The sequence below is a fragment of the Natrix helvetica genome (genome assembly GCF_964273705.1).
Source record: "Natrix helvetica genome assembly, chromosome: 9".
Lineage (NCBI taxonomy): Eukaryota > Metazoa > Chordata > Lepidosauria > Squamata > Natricidae > Natrix > Natrix helvetica.
The window spans coordinates 15337607-15347034 of NC_138560.1; the positions used below are offsets into that span (position 1 = coordinate 15337607).

At 38.7% G+C, this 9428-nt stretch overlaps 1 long non-coding RNA gene across 1 annotated transcript in view; it reads left to right on the forward strand.

Moving 5' to 3' along the window:
• LOC309396685 overlaps positions 1–9428 on the forward strand; it is a 55539-nt gene that overhangs the window by 1245 nt on the left and 44866 nt on the right. Inside the window, exon 2 of the long non-coding RNA XR_014176148.1 lies at positions 3602–3691. This is a non-coding gene — a long non-coding RNA (uncharacterized lncRNA). The remainder of the gene's footprint in view (positions 1–3601; positions 3692–9428) is intronic.

A 9428-nucleotide genomic window follows, 5' to 3' on the forward strand; every position in this document is an offset into this window, starting at 1 on the left:
AATGTGTTCATTGGAGCAATGGACTTTCCGGAGGGTTTTTTTTAATATAATGATGTTTTTTTAACCCAGCATTGGGTATTCTGGGAGTTGAAGTCCGCACATCAGAGGTGGCATTCAGCAGGTTCTGACCAGTTCTGGAGAACTGGTAGTGGAAATTTTGAGTAGTTCAACTGACCCCATCTATTCTCTGCCTCTCGAGTCCTAGCTGACCAGGAGGGATTTTGCAGTATCCTTCTGGAGTGGGGAGGGAATGGAGATTTTTACAGTATCCTCCCTTGTCACACCCAACAAGCCAGCCCTACAAAACTGGTAGTAAATTTTTTTGAATCCCACCACTGTTGGAGACCCCTGGCTTAAAGGATGTTTTGGGTGAAAGGATGCCGAAAGTCATCCTGACTAGGTTGCAAAGCTAAATGGAATTTGGAGGGAGGGTTTTTTTTAAAGTGTTGAACTCTGCCATGGAAGAAATTCCTAGTGTGTTTATTGGGGCAGTTGACTTCCAGGTGTGTGTTCTTATATAACAATGTTTTACCTAGAATTGGGGATTCTGGGAGTTGAAGTCTGCACATGTTAAAAAGTTGCCAAGTTTGAGCAATACTGGACTAGTCTGACACCCAGTGGTACTTCTGCATAAATTATACCCTTCAGTATATCATTCCCCAGTTGTGTTATTTTTTATGTGGAAATATAAGCTAGTTTCCGCACTTCATTTTCTCCCCCCCAAGTAGTCACTAAGGGCTTAATTTTACAGTGTGTTGAAAATTAAAGGGGGTGGGTTGTAGTATTTTTAAAGGAACTACGTTACAAAGGGTATTCCTATCATATAGAAAGGAAACAAAGCTATTGTTTAACATACTTTTTCTTGCAAGTTTTGTTGCTATGAATGAAATTTAACACTTTCCCTTTTTCATGAAGACTTATCAAGAAAGGCATCAAATCCATTTGGCAAAATTGCTATGAAGATGAAGGGGGCGGGGCGATAATCATGTGCATCCCTGCCCCAAGCTCTTGGAAAGATATATTGCAAATAATGATTACAAAAGTGTAATTATTAAGGAGTGTGCCTTATCTTGCCAGCAAACACCTGGGCAGCCACTAGATGAGAGCTCAGAGACGCAGAAAACTTCCATGGAAGATCTTTTTAAAAGAATCAGGAAAATTAGTTTAACTACTCCATTCACGCCCACTTCCAGGTTGAGAGAAGAGAAATTGATATCTCAGCAGATGGTGCAGTGGTGGTATTCAGCCGGTTCAGACCGGTTCAGGCAAACCGGTAGTGGCAACCTGTGGGTGAGCCACGTTTTACCCACGTATTCTAAGCCGTGTGCATGCGTGCAAGCCACATGCATGAGAAAAGCGCATGCACAGAAGGCGGCGTGCATGCGCGGAAGGCACGCACTCACAGTTTTGGTGGATAGTGAACCAGTGGTAAAATTATGTGAAACCCACCTCTGAGATGGTGTTATTTTCAGCAGTGAAGAAAGAGATTGTAAGGCAAACCAGTCAAAAGCAGAGAAAATATATTGAATGGATGTGAAGCAAAGAGATAACATAAGGAGAAATGCATGGTTTTATAGTGGTCAAAGTAAGCCAACTTTTTCATGCTGTTCTGTACAGAGACAAGGACAAGAACATGGGTCAAGAGAGTAAGCAGAAATAGCTAAAACAGGAAACATGAGGGTTGACTACTGAAGAGTATACAAATCAAACAGTATCAACAGAACAATAAAGAAGAGATAGTTGTTTAAAGAGGATCACTATATCATAGACTAAAGATTGAAGGAGATAAAAGGAGTAAGGCTGAACATGGAGGAATTATGCTTGGTGCAAGTTGAATGAGACAAATTGATCAGTGGAAGAATTCCACAATGAGAGACTGAACATAGAATTATTCTTTCTTGATGGACAAGTTCAAAAGAATGTTCCAGGCAAATCCATTGGTAAAGATCAAAGGAAGAGACAAGAAATAGAATATGGAAAGCGGATGAATCAGAAACATTCTCAACATGTCTATTGCAATCACCATTTCACACATATAGCACAATAACAATTTATGTATGCTTAAGTGTTACAGAGAAGTTGAGATCCTTTCGGTGTGAGTTTCCCTGGCAGTTCACCAAGGATGGATGATTCGTTCTCATGCTTTTCAAAATAGTGCCTTCATTTTTAATTTATTCGGTACAAGAAACCAGGTTAGAAGGAAAGGATCCCTACAGGCAGTCTGAATAGGTCTTCTTTTCCCAATCCGGGCATCATGCATCTTGTGAATGAAATATTCACTCCAAAAACAGATCTGAATACCACTGGATGGCCTTGGTTGAGCATACCAGGATTTCATTACTACCTAGAGATTTTTAGAGCAGGAATGCAGTGACTTGAAAGAACACAACATGGAAAACCAGGCTACAAAAATCCTTCAGAGAAACACCCCAAAACTCAGAAGGGAAAGCAATATATCTGAAAAAAATCCTCACCAGGTTGGCCTTGGCTACCTCACTAGAAGTTTGCCTGATGTTTTGGCCCGCCAGCAGCCAGTAGAGCTGGCAGCAGAGTCGGACAGTGAGGAGGTTGTTGAGGAACATGGGCCAGTCCTGGAGCTGGGGAAGGCTCAGATGAGGGCTCTGCGTCAGAGGCAGAAGTGGGGCCAAGGCCGTTTTTGGCAGTTCTCAGCTGCTTTCGGAGCTAGACAGCAGTGAGGCAGAGGCACAGCTGGAGCCTGTTCCCAGTGTGCGCATGTGTAGAGCTGCCAGAAGAAAAGAGCAGCTAAGAAATAAGGGTTGACTTGGGAGTAAAGCCACAGGTGGATGGTGATTGACCCCTCACATAGGAAATAAAAGAGGAGTGAAAGGGAAGTGGGTTTTTGCAGGAAGCAATTCGTTCGTTCATTTGTTCATTTCAGGAGTGTGAAGATCTGTCTGTGAATCTCAGAGACTCTGTGCCAAGTCTTTCCTTGCACTGCACTGCATTTGGGAAATATTTACATGGCAGCTTTGCAAGCTAGATGAGGTCTGTGGTCATAACTTCACCTTTGAAAGACTGTTTACTAGGCCTTTGCTGAATGTGAATGAGAGGAATTCATATTCATTTAATAAAAGGGGTTTTGTCGGGACCAGAAATCTGCTTCGTGCTTTTTGGGGAAGCCTAGGTCAGAACACCTGACTTCTTGTTCCAATTGATATTGTGATTTAGATTTTTTTTTCAAATGAAAGGAGACATTAAATGAGATTCCTAAATGCTACAAAGTGAAGTATCTTTTCCTAGTGTCATCTCTTGTTTGTTCTACTGATCCCACAGGCATTCTGAGAAAACAAAACTGGTGGGTTCTGCAGGCTTTTGTTTGGAAATATTACCAAGAAACCAAAACTATATTGCAGAGATTCCTGAAGGGCCAAAGGGGATAATAAGGCCGGTGTCACCCAGTAAATGGGTACTTGTAGATGACTATGTCCTTGTGTCAACAATTTTTGGGAATGTGCTTGCCCTTCTCTCATGGCAACCATACGGTGACAGCACACGGAAAATGCTCTCCAAATTGATCAAAGCCCCAGATGGGGGAATTTCTATAAGTGTATTAAAGATATTTTTCTTTTTGCCCCCTCAGATATTGTGGTCAAAGTAGAGTGAGAGTAATCCTTGGAGAAAGGACCATGACAATGAAATTCAGGATGCTATATTCCATGGATGTTTGCTTGTAAGTAAATAATTTTTAGCATCGTAGCTGTGTGTCATAACAATGTCATATAGCTTTAAATGCAATAAAACAAAATCAGAATAAAATTAATAAAGACATAAAAAGAAGTCTAAACAAAATAAAAGTCAGGGCTATGATTGAGCATTTAAATGTTTGTTTCTAAATTTACATGAAATGAAATGAAATGAAATTTAATTTGTTTGGTAACAAAGCAGAAGTAGAAACCTCTGCAAAGAAACACAATCCTTTCATTAACCACCACCTTCCTCCTGTCAGAGGCTATCCTTCCATCCCTCCCCCGATTATCTATTCTAAACTGTCAGTACCATATCCCCCACTATCCATCTCCCACCATCCATTACAACTGATGAAACTTCCTGCATAGGAAGTAAAACGTCTTCTTCCTCAAAAAACTCAGTCCAGTTGCTTTTAAAAATAATTAGAAAAAAACACCTTTGAGAAAAGCAAAATTAGCAACATGAATACTGCATTAGTGGAAGTATCACAGTGGAGGTGGTTGATTGATTAACAACAGTTCCCATCTCTCCCCATCCTATTTCCCCTTCTGCATTTTTTAATCGGGCTGCAGTATTTTGGATTTATGTTTTTAATTTATGTAGTTTTATTTTTTTATAATTGTAAGTCACCCAGAGTTACCTTGAAGTAAGATGGGTAGCCTATAAATTTTATAAACAAATAAACTAATTAATTAAAAGCTGGAAAAACATCTGCAAGACGACCTCTTCTTATGATAATGCATCAAGATAAACTTGTGGAGAATACTCTGTTCCTATGATCCCCACTGGAAATCTGGGAGGATGTCATTCAGTGCCTCAAGTTCTCTGGGAATTAACCCTGAAATTAAACCTACTTGGCCTTTATCCAAGATGCTGATAACCACAACATTCATTTGGCTTTCGCACCTGTTCTCCAGATAACACATGGGTTCTCTATTCCTAGATCACCTCTGTGTGATAGCACCTATCTTTTCAAAATTCTGACTTAGCATCAGTATGTTTCTGGGAGCGTCCTTGCATGCTGTAAATCTGACAACATTTAGAATTATATGTGGACATGTAAGCACAGGTTGCAGAATTTTCAACCCAGTGTCACACTAGTTCCCAGGGAATTATCAAACCAACTGTCCACTTAATAGTGTTATTAAATAGATTAGCAAAAGAAGCCCAAATATTAAAAACATTCTCCCATTGCATTATATTAAATATTAAAACATTAAAAACATTCTTCCATGCAACAAAGATGATTACGGGACTGGAGGCTAAAACATACAAAGAACGGTTGCAGGAACTGGGTATGTTTAGTTTAATGAAAAGAAGGACCAGGGGAGACATGATAATAGTGTCCCAATATCTTAGGGGCTGCCACAAAGAAGAGGGAGTCAAGCTATTCTCCAAAGCACCTGAGGGTAGGACAAGAAGCAATGGGTGGAAACTAATCAAGGAGAGAAGTAATCTAGAACTAAGGAGAAATTTCCTGACAGAACAACAATCAGTGGAACAACTTGCCTCCAGAAGTGTGAATGTTCCAACACTAGATGTTTTTAAGAAGATGTTGTCTGAAGTGGTGTAAGGTTTCCTGCCTAAGTGTGCCGGGGGGGGGGGGGAGGTTGGACTAGAAGCCCTCCAAGGTCCATTCCAACTTTGTTATTCTATTCTATTCATTCTTGTCATGACAGGAATGAGTGGAAGGGATAATGAAGAGAGCTATTAATTTGATCGAATAACCAATAATTCCTGAATAAAAAACAGAAAAATATGTGTTAGCTAGTCAACTTTCCTAACTGAAATAACCCAATTTGTTCAAGCTTGGGGATGAAAGAAAATTGAGCCAAACTATATCTAAAGTCCTGTAGTAGTTCTGAAACACATTCAAAAATTCACAGATGACGGATCACTCTGTGTTAGAAAACACAAGGCCTTTATGTTGTGGTTAGCTTACTGCATTTGAAATGATCTGTGTGATGTGTAGGGAATGAGCGAGAAAATCTAGAGCAGGGTTCCTCCAAACTTGGCAACTTTAAGATGTGTGGAGTTGAACTTTCAGAATTCTGCAATCAACATTCTCTATGTGGCATAGAGAATAAGGTTGTTGCACTGAACATAAGAAAGACACAGGTTGTTTTTCCTTGAAGAAGTCCATCTCACAGCCTGAATTCATACTGTGTGCTAGGCTATAATGTGTCTTATTTGATTTTTAGTTCAATGTGTTTCATTCACCCAGTCTTTGCGTTTCCTGAATTATGCCTAACAAGATCAATTGTGGTTTCTTCCATAATATACAATCTTGGAAACTGTAGCTTAATTGTATCAACCCATTCAGTGTCAGAAGTAGAAAACATAGTACGGAAGTGCGTAGTCTGAGGTTTCAGGGCTCATAAATTAATGGGGGGAAAAACAAACCCAGAGATTGCCATGCACCTCCAAAAATTGTTATCCAATTGTGATTTTTCTTTTCTTTTTTCCTCTTTTTATGTTAATGTTATAAAGGTTGATACAGTTTATAATTTCAATCCAATTTCAATGTAGCAATGTTTATATGACTAAAATTATTACCATTTCATTATTTAGATTACAGTATTAAAAATAAAAAGAGAAAAGTAAAATAAATCTATCAGTTTTAATAGCAATTTGGGATGTCAATATTATAAGCATAAGATTATTTAACTTTTCATCCAAAGTTGAGTATAACATAAAAAGAACCATTGCAATTCCTATCAAATTATTGATTATATAATAATTTCAGTCTTGAACTAATTATTGAATATTAAAATGTCTATTATATTGTTATATGTTATATATGTGTATATGTAGATATGTTGATATGTTGGTAAAAGGAAATAAAAGATAATTGAAATTAATTTAATAGAAGATAAAACATCTAAAAAGGAGGAGAGGGAAGAAAAAAGGAAATAATAATAAAAAAATATTGATTTATGACTTTCCCCCTTTCTATACACTTGATTTATATATATATGTGGGTGTGGGTGTGTTCCAACATAACTCTGGAACACCTCAAGCAATTTCAATCAAACTTGATACACAGAAGACTTACTCTCTGGAGAAAAATACTGTATGGGTAAGACACGGGTGTGTGTGTGTTCTGTTAAGATACAGCCTGTTGTGCCGTACTGCTGTACTGGCTTCTACTGTACAGCGCAGTGTAGTTGCCATCATAATGGCTTCATAGTACCACACAAGGAGGTTCCCTCTGGTAAGGGGTAAATCCAACATTAGAAATTATATTTGGTCTGGACATTTTCCCCCCTATAAATAAATACCTGGGTAATGCTGAGTTATCGGCTAGTTTGCTAGATTTGTAAATATTTAGGCTTTACAAGCTAGACTGTAAGTGCCTTTACCATGCTGCGTGATGAGTTGTATCTATGGGATACTCCTTAAATTATGAAATTATTATTAATGAGGAAAAGATAATGGAGAAAACAAAAGGGTGGGTGCACTTTCAAATGCAATTTGAACCTAGGACAATAAAACATACAGAGAAGGTGTATAATGAAAGGCTTTTGCAATCATGAAAGTGGGTGGGAGGTAGGGTATTAGAAAAGCAAGTTCTTCCCACAGGTTTCCAATCAATCTTGTAAAGGAACCTGAATAGCATCTTGTGAACAAGGCCTGTTTTTCAAGCCATGACTTTTAGGGCGGCTTTGATGAGCTCACGTATATAGCACACAAATACTTCAGGAAATCTATTACATTAGCTTGGTGAGGTGGACAAAATGCTGTCTGGAAGCAGAGGTCCCCCTTTCCCCACCATAGGGTGACTTTGAGCCATTCACAATGGCTCAAAGTTGTTTTTAGCAGAGCCTGTCTCATAAATATGCACACATGGATATATACAGTATACACACAAAGAGAGATATGGCTGATGAAAATAACAGCTTTATTATGTACCAAGGGAAGACAGAAATGGCAAAAGCCAAGAATTTATATATTTCACATAAAGCTTTAGCTGGGATAAATAATATTTTTAGACCATCTAAAAACACAGAACATACAACTCTGCTAAGATGTAGGGCAGGGGTGTCCAAACTTGGGAACTTTAAGACTGGTGGACTTCAACTCCCAGAATTCCCCAGCCAGCCATGCTGGCTGGGGAATTCTGGGAGTTGAAGTCCACCAGTCTTAAAGTTCCCAAGTTTGGACACCCCTGATGTAGGGGAACAAATAGGAACCCATACTCATCCATATGTTGTCATTTTATTCATTTTGCATTACTTTGCCTGTTGTAACTTTCAGTGGCCGCTCACCATATTATATGTGATTTTTCACAACCAGATTTTTGTGCAACCTAGTCTTAAAGGCTAATAGCACCTTCGTTCTGTAAAAGTGATTTTAGTAACAGCAGTAAAAATCAATGAACATGATGTAGCAGGAAGGTGAGGAAATTAAGTTCCCTACTATTGGTCTAACATAGTTCTGTTGATTATATCTGCATTTTAAAAAGAGACAGGAAGTGCAGGCATTGGGGCCTACTGTAGGAGAAATTTACCTTCTACAAGGTAAAAAGAAATAAAAACAATACCCCAGTCAAGGAACTACAATGCAAGCTAACAGTAAACAACAGCCTAACATGAAACGAAAGAATTGCTAAGAACACTCCCACCAACACTGACAGGGCTAGCCACTAAGATATAAAATAAGAGGAAACCCCACTTCTAGGTAACTGATGAAGTTACCTAGTTGGGTAATGAAACGTCTGCAAGAAAACCAACAAGCTCAGAGAGCACCAAGGACCCCATAGTTCAACCCTGAACTACAGATATTATCTTCTATTGGTAAAAAGTTTAGAGAGCAAGTCATACCGTCTTTTAAATTGTATTTTAGAAACCCATAGAATAATGAACGATTAAAAAAAATGACTGTAAGAAAAAGCAGCAGATGAAACCAGAAATGGTAGTTCATTGGCTTTTTTGGAGGGAAAATACCCTGGGCTTGATGTGGTTTGGGTTGCTTTGCTGGGCTTCACTTAAGATATGGGGCACAGGATATGTGGTTAATGCTGAAGGCATTGCAAATGTGAAAGGGAGGTCTGCCATTTAGTTTGCTTTGCAGTTCAAATGCTCAGTAGGTTTTTGGGGGCAGATGCATATAGTAACAGATAAAACAGTAAAGAGAGTCATTATGGGGTAATGATTAAACTAGAACCTGAATCTTGCCTTAGGCACAAAGCCAGCTGAATATCCTGAGGTCAGCACCTCTCCCTTGGCTCTAGGAAGAAGAAGGCAAGGGCAAATCATTTCTAAAATCTTGCCAAAAAAACTGGAGGGACTTGTGGGAAAGGAAACTGCTGCAGCAATAAGATGAAAGATACAGTATAAGAGAATGATAGCTAGGATGTACAAAGAGAATGATAGCTAGCCAGGATGTACAAATCTGGCAGAATTTCACTTCACCTCAAGAATCAATTTAGATAGATCAATCAATTCATGCTTTCAAACTTGATGTAGAAATATACATGGAATCAAAGTGGATTTCCAAGGTAATTTGGAAAAAAAACCCATTATATAGAAACATAAAAAAGCATCAAACCAAGTCTGAATGTTTCTGAGTAGATTTGGCCCTATCCAAAATTGGAACTGAGAATTTAATCTCAGACTCACTGGCAAGATCTCAGAAATTCCTGAACTTTCCAGACTCACTGGCAGGAGCAGAAATTCCTCAACTGTTGCCTCAGCACAAGCTTGACCAGGTTTTAGGCT